We start from the raw sequence: 12,925 nt of genomic DNA on the forward strand, positions 1-12,925 counted from the left end.
AAAGAAGAAAGTATGTATGGTCCCTAAATGTTTTAACATAGGGACAGCAATGACATTGGCATCATGACTAAATAAGGTCTCACTTGTTCATGTCCCCCCCTCAACAACAACCATGTGGCATCCATCCATGGACAAAAGTGCCTTTGCGGATGCTGTAGGATGTAGCAGCATTTGCCAAGGAACCCGAGAGTCTCACTCATCTGTGTATCAGGAAATAAGCACACAAGGTCCCAACTGTGGACCTTGTAGGGAACAGGCTCTAGTGCTTTGGCCATAGCCTGGGAACCCTCAGAAAACAGTATCATAGATAATCACCTATGGACAAGAGACACTTTGTGGAAGTCCAGGTTTTCAGCGGAAGAATTCCAGCACACCATGGGAGCAAAACAATATGAGTGTGGATGCCTTGGAGAGGGTAAAGGAACAATTTGACTTCACTCTTTCCCCGAAGTGGCACAGCTTAAGGCCAAGAGAGATCTTCTTGGCCCGTGATTTCTCATGTGGGGGAAAGTGAGAACTTGTGAGTGAAAACCTGGCTTCCCTAACTGTGCGGTTGCTGCCAAAGACACTCATTTTTCTCTTGCCCCATCCAGAGTACAGAATGGTGGGTTGAATGACTTGGAGGGTAGGAAGAGGCTGGGAGCGTGGCAGGTAGGACTCTGAAAGGGCACTACAAATGGATGCAGATTCTCCTGACCATGTCATTGATTCCACCAAGAAGCCTGCCCACAGATTCCCCCTGACTGGCCCACGGGCCCCCCTAGTGGACCATGTACCTCCCCCACACACAGTCACACCCTTTGGCCAGCTTCCTGTGCATTCTCCCAACAGCATGACGAGAGTGAGCTTTAGCAGTTGCCAGTGAGCACACACAAAAAAGCCTGTGTCAGCCCAAATTTGTGGGCCAGGGAGAGACTACAAACTTGAGCCTCAGTACCACCTTTGGGAAAACGAAAGGGAGGCTGTCAGCACTCATCCTGGTGTTTTGCAGGATAAGAGAAGGCATACTAGCTTAAGTATTCTGCCACAAGAGGGAGCAGGGAGCATGGAACAGGTGTATCCAGAGAAGACCTAAGAGAAGAAAATTCAGAATCTCTAGCAAGGCTGACAGAAGGTGTTTCTCTCCCAAAGGAAGTCAGCAAAGACAAGGAGAAGTGACTTCTACTTCAAATGCAAAGGCAGCAACACAGAACTTCCAAGAACATGAAAAATCAAGGAAGCATGACACCACCAAGAGATCACAATAATCTTCCCAAAGACATGATCTCAATTTATCTAAATAAAGAATTCAAAATAGCTGTTTTAAGGAAACTCAGGGAGCTACAAGAAAACAGACAATTCAGTAAAATCAGGAAAATAATACATGAACAAAATAAGAACTTCAACAAAGAAATAAAAATCATAAAAATAAAAAAGAACTGAAAAGAAATTCTGGAGTGCAGCATATAATGGATTAAATGGAAACAAATGTGATAGAGAGCATCAACAACGGAATGGATCAAGCGAAAAAGAATCTGTGAGTTAGAAGGCAGGAACTTTAGAATTATCCAGTTAGAGAAGAACACAGCAAAAAGAATGAAAAAGAGTAAAGAAAGCCTACTTAACCTGTGGGATACCATCAAAAGAAATAATCCGCAAATTATTGGAGTCCCAGAAGAAGAGAGGGAGAAGGGAGAAAGAGTTTAACTAAACCCTCATGTATATAGTAAACTAATATCTGACAAAGGGACCAAGAATACTCAATGGGGAAAAGATAGTCTCTTCAATAAATGGTGTTAGAAAAAGTGGATAATCACATAACAGAAGAATGAATTTGGACCTCTATCTTACACCAGTCACTATAACTAACTCACAATGGACTAAAGACTTAAACATAATATCTGAAACTATAAAACTCCTAGAGGAAAACATAGTGAAAAGCTCCTTGATGTCAGTTTTGGTAACAATATTTTTGATATGACACCATAAAGCACAAGCGAAAAAAGCAAAATTTAATAAGTGGGACTACATCAAACTAAAAAGTTTCGCACAGCAAAGGAAACCATCAACAAAATGAAAAGGAATGTGAGAAAATATTTGCAAATCATGTATCTGATAAGGTGTTAATATCAAAAATATAAAAGGAACTCACAAATCATTAGCAAATAAAAAATTTAAAAATAAATTAATAAATAAATACATTTTTTTAAATGTGCAGAGAAACTGAACATTTTTCCAATGAAGACATATAAATGGCCAAACAGGTACATGAAAAGTGCTCAACATCACTAATCATCAGAGAAATGCAAATCAAAACCACAATGAGATATCATCTCACATCCATTAGAATGGCTGTTATCAAAAGACGAGAAATAACAAGTGTTGGAGAGGATGTGGAGGAAAAAGAACCCTTGTGCACTGCTGGTGGGAATGTAAATTTGTGCAGCCACTACGGAAAACAGGATGGCAGTTCCTCAAAAAATTACAAATACAGCTACTATATGACCCAGCAATCACACATCTGGGTATATACCCAAGGGAAATGAGAACAGGATCTCAAAGAGATATCTGCACTCCCATGTTCATCGCAGCCTATTCACAATAGCCAAGCTAGGAAAACAACCTAATTATTTATACCTATATAGTTCTTATTGTTCCACTCCATGAGTTCAAATAGAGACAAAAAAGGCTAACCCCATCTTCCCACCCCCCAAAAAATGATCTACACAATGGGTAGTTTCTAAGGAAGAGGCAGGAGAGACTGAAAACAATTCACTGACTATATAAACAGGCCCACAGCTTATGGCTGGGCTGATTTTGCAGTTCCCAGTATGGTCTTTATAAGAATGGTGCAGCATATAAATGCTTACTGATACATGGGGGCCTTGAAAACATGCTTTTAAGGGAAAAGTGATGCATGCGGGGAAACCTGTTTCATGCAGTAGGTTGGGATGTGTCTATCAGCAGTCTCTCCTTTGCACATGCTCACTGCCCCTTATCTTTACCGTCAGCCTGGGCTTTCCCCTCCTGCCCCAGTTCTCGTTTTGGATTCTACATGTGTTGCCTGCTCTAATTATTAGTTTCCACATACTTCAGATCTTGCTTACTAAGTGTCCGACTCTGCCACATTACCTAAATATTCCTTCATTACCTGGTTCCAGACTCCAGACTGCTCTTGCGTTGCATTAACAAACATTTACAAACATTCTTGGTATAGGGCTGTGTGCTAAGGTCATGACTATCGTCCCTGACTTCAGGTAGCTTATTGTTTACTGAACAACCGTGTCCACAAGCTCCTCAGCTCCACCTAAGTAAGCTACAGCCCCTTTCTAGCTTTCCTCCCATACTTGCCGGAACAATTTCTGTTCTTCCCCTCTCCTCAATATCTCAAGGCTGCAGCTCAGTGGCCTTTAAGGAAGAGGATACCCTGAAGGGTCTAAAGAAGCACACACTTCCTTTGCCTGGAAATAGATGGAATCTAAAGAGACATGGGTACAATTTTTTGTGTGTGTGCTTATTGTGGAAGCAATCAGAGCAACAATTGAAACAAATGAAGTGCTTAGAGAACTGAACAAGGGTATCTTGAATAGAGGCTTAGTCTGGAAGAAAATGGAAAGGGGATTAACCAGGTTGCTTTTTTTCATGGAACTAGTACCAAAGGAATGTCTGCTCTGCTGCAAGTCCATGTAATTATATTTGTCTACATAATTCAGTTTCAAGACTTGGGGAAACCTCACCAGAAGGGTGAAACAGAGAGAGGAGGGAGTAGCACTGGGAAAACTGGAGTCAAACAAGCCAGAAGCATAGAAATTCACTGAAGCCAAAGAGGCACCTGTTAATGTCAATTTTGATAACCATCAGGGATTTCAATGAGAGGGCAGCTCACTGTGTTTGGCTCCCATCTCCTACAGAGCACTTTTGGGAAAGGAAAACACATACTCACTCTGAAGAAATTAAGAGAGAAGTTGCCTAAGCTTTAGGAATTATAGAAGGCAAAAGATGCAAAAAGACCCATCAAGGTCAAAAAATAAGAAAGGCAAGTCACAACAGCCTCAGGGGGATTCTGAACATAATTTAAGAGATGGATCCTTGGCTCTTACTGTGTAGGCTCAGTTTTGTGGAACTAGCCCATAAAAGGCAGTTTTCTTTTCCTCACTATTCTTATACCCCAATATCTTCTCCAAGTAAGAAGAACGTAGATTTGACTAGATACATAGTTTAGTAAACTAATCCATTTGATCATATTTTACATGTTATATAGAATGGCAATATATACTATTTAGAGCAAAATTTATGTCAGTTACCTACAATAACCTGATAACTCTCCTGTTGGATTCCAAAGATTCCTTAAAAGACCAGATTTTAGATTTTTAGAAATGTACTTAAGACTTAATAGAGCACTTGATAAGCAGAAAAACATGGAGGCATAACAGGATAAAGGATACATGAAGTATTTAAATTTGCTCTTAGAAGAGAAAAGGAGGTTTTGTTTTTATTTTTAGATGATTTCTAATTGGAACTATTCTGAACTTTGCTGAGTAAGTTGCTAAATTTCTTTCTTTCACAAACTCTGCTGGTTAACAATAGGGCCAAGTTTTAAAAAAAAAGTGGTGGGGAGAGAAAGAACTTTTTTTTTTAAAGAACTTGAGGAACAAAGGGGTTTTGTTTTACCAAGTAAGTATGTGCATGTGTACTGTAAGCATTTTGTAGCCACCTTGAGCCAGAGACAATTACAAAATTGCTTGTAAGATCCGGCCTTTTTTTTCTTACAGACTCGGGTTTTCTAGTTGGGTTTTTCTTTTCTTTTAATAAAACACACAAAATACAAACCACAATTCAGCAAACTTGTTATTAAACTAACTAATGAAATAAATAGAAGACCTTAGTTACTTTAGGTAATCAGGTTCCAGGGAGTGGGTTGTATCAATTTTTTACCCACAATTTTGACTTTAGATTATAAACATGGCTCAATGGAAAAATAAGAGGGGGAGCAGGAGGGATTTTCATCCTGCAAAGTTAGTAATAGTTTAGGTGTTTTTTGCCTCTTTTTTTTTTTTAACTTGGTGTAAATGTGGTAAAGCCCAATTTGTATCAAATAAGAGAGGAAAAGTTCATTTTCAACCAGTTTAAATGATCTTTACTTGTTGGAAAAAAATGGATATTTTTGCTCCACATGTTACTGATCCATAAAAAAATCAGATGGAAAAGCCATAGCTTTTTGAATGCTTAAAATTTAGGACTAAAAAGAAATACCTTAAATAAATATAAAACATTGATTGGATTATAATTTTGTATTCACCCAACCCATTTCTTCTCCTAGGAAGTGAGCAGGGAAAGGAAAAAGTAAACCCTATACTGTGACTATGCATTCAGCCATAAAAATCACTGCCAGCTATGAGTCCGAGTGATTCTGTGAGATGCTCCAGGATATCAGAAAGTGGAAATCCTGCCTAGCTTAGAGCTGAAGTCCTGTGTATTTAAGGAAAAACCAAATTGGCTGCTTTTAGAGGTCGCCTCACATGTATTTGTTCTGTTTTGTCACCAGTATTCCACTTTGGTCAATATCAGTGAAGTAGGGTCTCCAGAATCTCTATCTTTAAAGGAAAGACTTAGATATTCAGTTCAGTTACAAGCAGGAGACTACGGAACTTGGCCGGAACCTGTGTTTGCAAAGCAAACCCAAAGTTTGTACGTTTATTTAGAATAGCTTTGTGGGGGCAGGAAGGGTTGATGGAACTATGGGGATGGCGAAAGTCCTTCCAAACAACCCTTGGAGCTGTCTCTGTTAAAGGAATTAAGTTATAAAAATGGTGGAATCTCTATAAATCAGCAGTTTGTTTATCCATCCTTATCAGGGAGTGAAGCGTTGCCCATAACTAAATTTTCCAAATAACTAGAGCCAACCATTTGCGGCCCCAAAACTTTTTACGTTAACTATTTTGATGAAAAATTTCCTTAAAGATATATCATACTTCTCTGAGTTCTTAAACAATATAGCAAAAAATAATTAAGTTTATGATGATGACTAGGCTTCTCTAGATGAAATCTGTGACTCAACTGCACCGAGATATCAATAAGAATGCTTATTCAGTAGGTGAAGAACAGTAAACACTTCCTGAGTACCTATTACATAGCAGACTGGTACTAGTGTGAAGGTGCCACGCAATCCAACATCAAAAACAGGAAATAGTGTCATCGATGATAGAATCCTACATAAGTTGCCATAGTGGGACAGAGAAGTAACCTTATCCAATTTGAGAAAGTCATGCACTAAAGAAGAACAGATTGCTAGACTTTTATAGTCTTTATGCCTATTTATTTTTAATAGTTTTGTCTCCTACTTCAAAAACTTCCTGCTGCCTCTTCTCATTTCTACTAACTCCTTAAAGCCAAACATCATGTCTGACTCATCTTCATTTCTCAATGCCTAATAAAAGTCCTGGCAAGTTTGCTGAATGCTTTTAGTTAAATCTTCGTTAATAGTTTTAGTAGCCCTGTTTCCTAAGTTTTCTAGACTATGCTACAAAACTGCTAATGATGTGTTAAATAGTGAAACTTACTAAAACAGCAACCTTATTTTACACATAATACCAGGCCGTATAGAATCTGGGTGAGATTCCAACAGTGGTACTATCTCTCATAGAATAAGGCACATAGTAATAACTTTTTAAAAAAATTTCTTGATACATGGCTATGTTGTGGATGTCTGACACTTTTGCAAATCTAATATCAAACAATTTAAAGTATAAACAAAGGTAAACAACATGCAGAAAACTTCCCTAAGGTTTGTTTGGGCTGCATGCTAATAAGTTATTTCAAGAATTTAGTTTTTCAGATTAAGAATTAAATGAATTATGGTGCATAAAGGAGGAGATTCTGGCCACTGCTTGCTTCCTAGATTTCTTTTACTTCTTATCCAATAGCATTATGTGTAGAATGGGTACTTTGGCCTTAAACCTGGTAATCTTGCAAGCAACTCTGAGGATACTCCACAGAATATCTCTAAGGGATATGAGGGAGATAGCAAAGCCTCCTCTGGCCTCATCCTAGGACATACTTTTGGCAGATAGGAGAAAATTATCCCCTGGGCCATTCTCTTTCCAACTCTCACATACACCCAAGCTCTCAAAGACATGGTACTATCCTCCTACATGCCTCAGTTTCTTCATCTATAGCATAATCAAGTTGGACCCTATGATTTCTAAGGTTTCTTGTTTCTGTAGTACTCTGTGATTCTAAAGGGAGATTCAAGACCCTAGAGTCTGATTTGAGGCCTCTGGGATGTCTCCAGGTCTTGATTTGTCACATCCCAACCACAACTGTCACATCCCAACTACACTGTTGGGAAGTCTCAGAATAAGACCATTTTATTTGTACCAAAATGGCTCATTATCCATTGAATAGCTTGCCATGTAATCTCCATGTTGCAGTGCATGAGAAAATAAGGTCAATTCAAACAGTGGAATTGGAAACCATGTTGTCACCGTCATCCCCAAGAAACAGAATATAGCCATTCATCATAATTCATAAGCTCTAAGTACTCTACAGTTGGGGAAAATTGATGGCTTTAAGTATCTGAAGAGAATAAAAATTAGGATAGTCATTAACAAACATTAATTAACAGAAATCTACTGGAAACTATCACCATTAAATATTGCAAGAAAATGCTGAGTTTTTAGTCAACACCAACATCATACAGCTCAGAACCTCATTACACAACACAAATGTACAACTATGACCAAGTTTTGTGGCCAATGAGAAAGACTTTATAAAGAATATATGCCCTCCATTTCAGCAGGAACCAACATTTTCCACTAATTGGCCAAAATGACCAACAAAAAGGGAAAGAGGAGAGGCAGCCGCTATACGTTCTCTAGACCTTTTAGAAAACATGGCGTTGTTCCTTTTGCCACATACATGCAAATCTACAACAAAGGTGATATTGTAGACATCAAGGGAATGTCCCACAAATGTTACCATGGCAAAAGTGAAAGACTCTACAGTATCACCCAGCATGCAGTTGGCATTGTTGTAAACAAACAAGAGCAGAATTCTTGCCAAGAGAATTAATGTATACACTTTGAGCATATTAAGCACTCTAAGAGCCAGTATAGCTTCCTGAAATGTGTGAAGGAAAATGATTTAAAAAATAAGGAAGCTGGGAGATCCAAGATGGCCATGTAGATAAACACTGTGCCTGCTTCCTTCCATGAACACATTAAAATTACAACTAAATTATAAAACAGTCAACTTGGAGAACCATCTGAAGTCTGGCTGAACAGAAATTTTGTAACTAACAATATAAAGAAGAAGCCACATCAAGATTGGTACGAGGGGCAGAGAGGCAAACAGGGCTGGAGGCAAACTTCCATGTGGCGATTGAAAATAGGGAGGGATACCTCGGCCACTGAGGTTTCCCTCAGAGGAGCAAAGGACCTCAGCCCCACTCCAGCCTCCCCAGCCCAGAGTGCTGGTGCCAGGAAGAGGAGCCACCACAAAATCTAGCTTTGAAAAAGAGTGGGGATTCCAACCATGCAGGTGGGATGGAAGGCTGTGGGAAACCCAGACATCCTCTTACACAGCCCGCACACAGACTGCTCGCTCGCAACCACTCACCTTGGGCTCCAGCGGAGGGATGGTGACTCGGTGAGCATCAGAGGCATACAGGGAGGAGACTGAGGTGTGTGGTTCCAAGCGCAGGGGTAGAGGACATTTTCCCTGTGTGGAGTGCTCCTCCCATGCAGCCGGCAGGTAGCCGCCATCTTTGTGTTGAGCCCGCCCCCTATGCTTACAGCCAAATCTGAATCTGATTGGTCTGGTGAGCTCTGCTGCTCCATTCTGCTGACTCACTGCAACCCTACCCCGCTGAACTCCCCCAACACCTGAGGCACTTTCTCCACCAGCAGCCAGCCCTGCCCTCATTGTACTCTTTCTTAGAAAACTATTAAAGTGCACGGGCCCCAGATGGGTGACAACTGGCCTGGGTGTGCTCAGAGACTTTTCCTGAGTAGCTCAAGGCTCAGCACTGGCACCAAATCAGAATTTACATTAACCTGGTGAACATAACTCTTCCTACTCCAGTGAGTGCCCAAGACCCTGTCTCACCCAACTCACATACCACGTAAGGCTTTATCAGCAACTGAACTTTAAGGGATCCGGGAGGTGGCAGCAGGCCTTGGGGTGTCCTGGCTTTTTGTGGAGTACCCCAGGCCTAGTACAGGTGGCAGCCATCCTCTGTTCACAGCGTGGCCTCTCCCTCATGCCTCCAGGTTTAGCACAGGCAGCAAAAAACTGCGGATTGCTTTGTAAATCCTACCAGATGGTCACAGGCAGTAGGTGACTGGGCCTACACTGAAGCCCCTCCCAAGAGGCTTCAGAACCAACAAACCTGGAGGTTGGCTTCAGACCACAGCAGAGCATGACATAATTAGCCCCACAAGTGGCACACTCAAAGGGCAGTCTCAACAGCCACCAGAGCCCGCTGGGGCAAATCCCACTCACTGGGGTAAGTTCCCCACACAGCAGCCCAAAAGCTGTGGATGTAGCCAAACCACACAGCCAATCAGCCTGAGGGTCAATCCCACCCACTGACATGCCAATAGCAATCAAAGCTCAACTCTAACAGGAGGGCACACACAACCCAAACAAGGCACACTCCTGGCACACCCAGCACAGGTGACCAGGGAGACTGTGCCAGGGCCCCACAGGACACCTATTACATAAGGCCACCCAGTCAAGACTGTGAGACAAAGCATATCTACCTTATATATTGAAACAAACACAGGGTGAAAGCTAAAATGAGGAAACAAAGAAATACGTCCCAAATGAAAAAACAGGAGAAAACTCAAAAAAAAAAAAGAACTAAACAAAATGGAAGCAAGCAACCTACCAGAAACAGAATTCAAAACAATGGTTATGAGGATGTTCAAGGGACTCAAAAGAGAGTAAGAACTTCAACAGAGAGATTGCAAGCATAAAAAAAAGACATAGAAACCATAAAAAAGAACCAGTCAGAAGTGAAGAATATAATAACTGAAATGAAGAATGCACTAGAAGGAATTATCAGCAGACTACATGAAGCAGAGGACTGAATCAGCGATTTAAAAGGCAAGGTAGCAGAAAACACCCAATCGGAACAACAAAAGAAAAAGGAATCCAAAAAAATCAGAATAGTTTAAGAGATCTCTGGAACAATATCAAGCATAACAACATTTGTATCACAGGGGTTCCAAAAGGAGAAGAGAGAAAGCAAGGGATTATGAACCTATTTGAAGAAATAATGACTGAAAACTTTCCTAACCTAGTAAAGGAAATAGACGTACAAGTCCAGGAAGCACAGCAAGTCCCAAACAAGATGAACCCAAATAGGTCCACACCAAGCCACATTAAAATTAAAATGGCAAAGATTAAAGACAAAGAGAGAATCCTAAAAGCAGCAAGAGAAATGCAACTAGTAACTTATAAGGGAGCCCCCTTGAGATTGTCAGCTGATTTCTCAACAGAAACTTTGCAGGCCAGAAGGGATTGGCACAAAATATTCAATGTGATGAAAAAACCAAGATTATTCTACTCTACAAGGCTATCATTTAAAAGCGAAGAACAGATAAAGAGCTTCCCAGACAGGAAAAAGCTAAAGGAGTTCATCACCACCAAACCAGTATTACAAAGAATGTTAGAGACACTTCTTTAAGATAGGGAGGGGAACAAAATTATGAATAATAAAATGACAATAGCTATATATCTGTCAACAATTACTTTCAATGTAAGTGGATTAAATGCTCCTATCAAAAGACATGTGAAGGCTGAATGGATAAGAAAACAAAACCCTTCCATACGCTTCCTACAAGAGAATCACTTCAGATTGAAAAACACAAACACAAATGGAAAGTAAAGAGATAGAAAAAGATATTTCACGAAAATGAAAACAAACAAGCAAAAACTTGGGTAGCCAAACTTATATCAGACAAAATACGAGTAGACTTTAAAACAAAGGCTATAACAAGAGACAAAGAAGGACCCAGTAATCCCACTTCTGGGAATTTATCTGATGAAACCCAAATGCTACTTCAAGGAGACGCGTGTATCCATATTCATTCATCATTGTTTACAATGGCCAAGATGTGGAGGCAGCCTGTGTGTCCATCGATGGAAGAGGGGATAAAGAGGAGGTGATACATACAAGCATATACAATAGAATATTGCTCGGCCAGGGAAGGGAGTGGGTTCTTGCCACCTGTGGCGGCATGGATTGATCTGGAGGGCATTGAGTGGAGTATGTCAGATACTGAAAGACAGATGCAATGTGATATCGCTTATATGTGGAATCTAAAGAACAAAATAAACAAACAAATCAGAAACACACTCATAAATACAGAGAACATTTTGATGGTTGCCAGATGGGCGGGGGTTTGAGCGTTTGGGTGAAAAAGGGGAAAGTTGGTGCAAGGGTAATTGCAGTTTTTGCAATTATTTTTTACCTTTTAAACTGCAATTACTTTTGCACCACCCTAATACAAATTGGTTGTTACAAAGGGTATACCATAAGGAATATAGTCCATAATATTGTAATAACTATGTATGGTGTCAGACGGGTACTAGATTTGTTGGGATGGTAGATGGGAGGGGGTTGGAGGGCAGGGTGAAAAGGTGAAAGGATTAAGAAGTACAAATTGGTAGTTACAAAGTAGTCATAGAATGTAAAGTACAGTGTAGAAAATATAGTCAATAATGTTACAACTTTTTATATTCCAGGTGGGTACTAGACTAATCCAGGGGATCACTGCATAGATTATATAAATGTCTAACCACTATGCTGTACACCTGAAACTAATGTAAAATAATATTGAATATCATCTGTAACTGAAAAAAATAATTTAAAAAAGAAGCAAATTGAAAAAAAAAATTGAAGGAAGCCAAAGAGAAAGATACCTGGGTTCAGCCGAAGATCCAGCCTCCTCCACCCAGAGACACACTTTTGTGAGAACCAGTGGAAAGGAGCCTGAGCTGCTGGAACCCATTTTCTATGAACTCATGGCATGATAGGTGTAAAAAAAAAAAAATGACCTCTGCACTGTTGAAAATAAAAATGTATACCCAGTTCATTTCAATAATGACATGTGTTCAAAATTAATAATTTATAATAAAATATAGTTCTTTGTCTCAATACCAATCCTATGTAATGAATGTGCAATGCAAAGAAAATCTAATTCTTTCAGAGTGACAAATACCATCCTACTCACAAATACTTCATTATGGAAACCATACTCAAGAGCACGATATAACTTTGTAGAAGGGTTAAAAGTCTTTGAAATTCTAACAGACACTTGAGGGAGAAATTAAATATTAATGGGAAAAAGCTGCATGCAAATGAAATCTCAGCAGCTCAAGACCATCTACACTTTAAGAAAAGCATACCATTGGTTGTGCTAATCATTCTACAAGAAGAATGACATTCAACTTTTTGTGATTTTCACTCACAGGTCTTAGACTTTCAGTCACTTCATGCAGCAGTGGGAGTAAGGCAGGCATTAAAAGTAGTCTGACATCTTCAGGTATCACTTGTTTCAGGAAGATTGTTGAGCCATCTCTTCTGATGCTGCTGGACTTCATCACGGTCTGTGACAGGTGGGGAAAAAAAACTAAAGATGGAAAGCAGGCATAACTGGGACTGCAGGCTTCTCGCTTATGGAATGAACAGGACCACTGACTCTTTTCAACCATGGACATCATACCAGTCCCAAGCTGACCAAGACCTACTTGTTCCCCCAATTCAGAGGGACCTAAGTTAGGAGAGACCAGGGCCTCCCTTGCTAGACTCTTGGTGGGGGAAATGTCCTATTGGAACACACAATTGGAGAAGAGAGGTGAAATTGGTGGTTTCCTATAAGAAAACCCAGCAATGTTTGCACCATGTTAATGATAGTCATGGCAGTAAAACCCATCTGTT

General features: G+C 40.1%; 1 protein-coding gene and 1 pseudogene across 1 annotated transcript in view; both read left to right on the top strand.

Annotated features, from left to right (window-relative positions):
• FAM227B (family with sequence similarity 227 member B) overlaps window positions 1–12,925 on the top strand; it is a 192,873-nt gene that overhangs the window by 171,594 nt on the left and 8,354 nt on the right. The window lies entirely within an intron of this gene.
• On the top strand, window positions 7,807–12,018 carry LOC117023394 (60S ribosomal protein L21-like; annotated as a pseudogene).

Source organism: Rhinolophus ferrumequinum, chromosome 6 (assembly GCF_004115265.2).
Source record: "Rhinolophus ferrumequinum isolate MPI-CBG mRhiFer1 chromosome 6, mRhiFer1_v1.p, whole genome shotgun sequence".
Lineage (NCBI taxonomy): Eukaryota > Metazoa > Chordata > Mammalia > Chiroptera > Rhinolophidae > Rhinolophus > Rhinolophus ferrumequinum.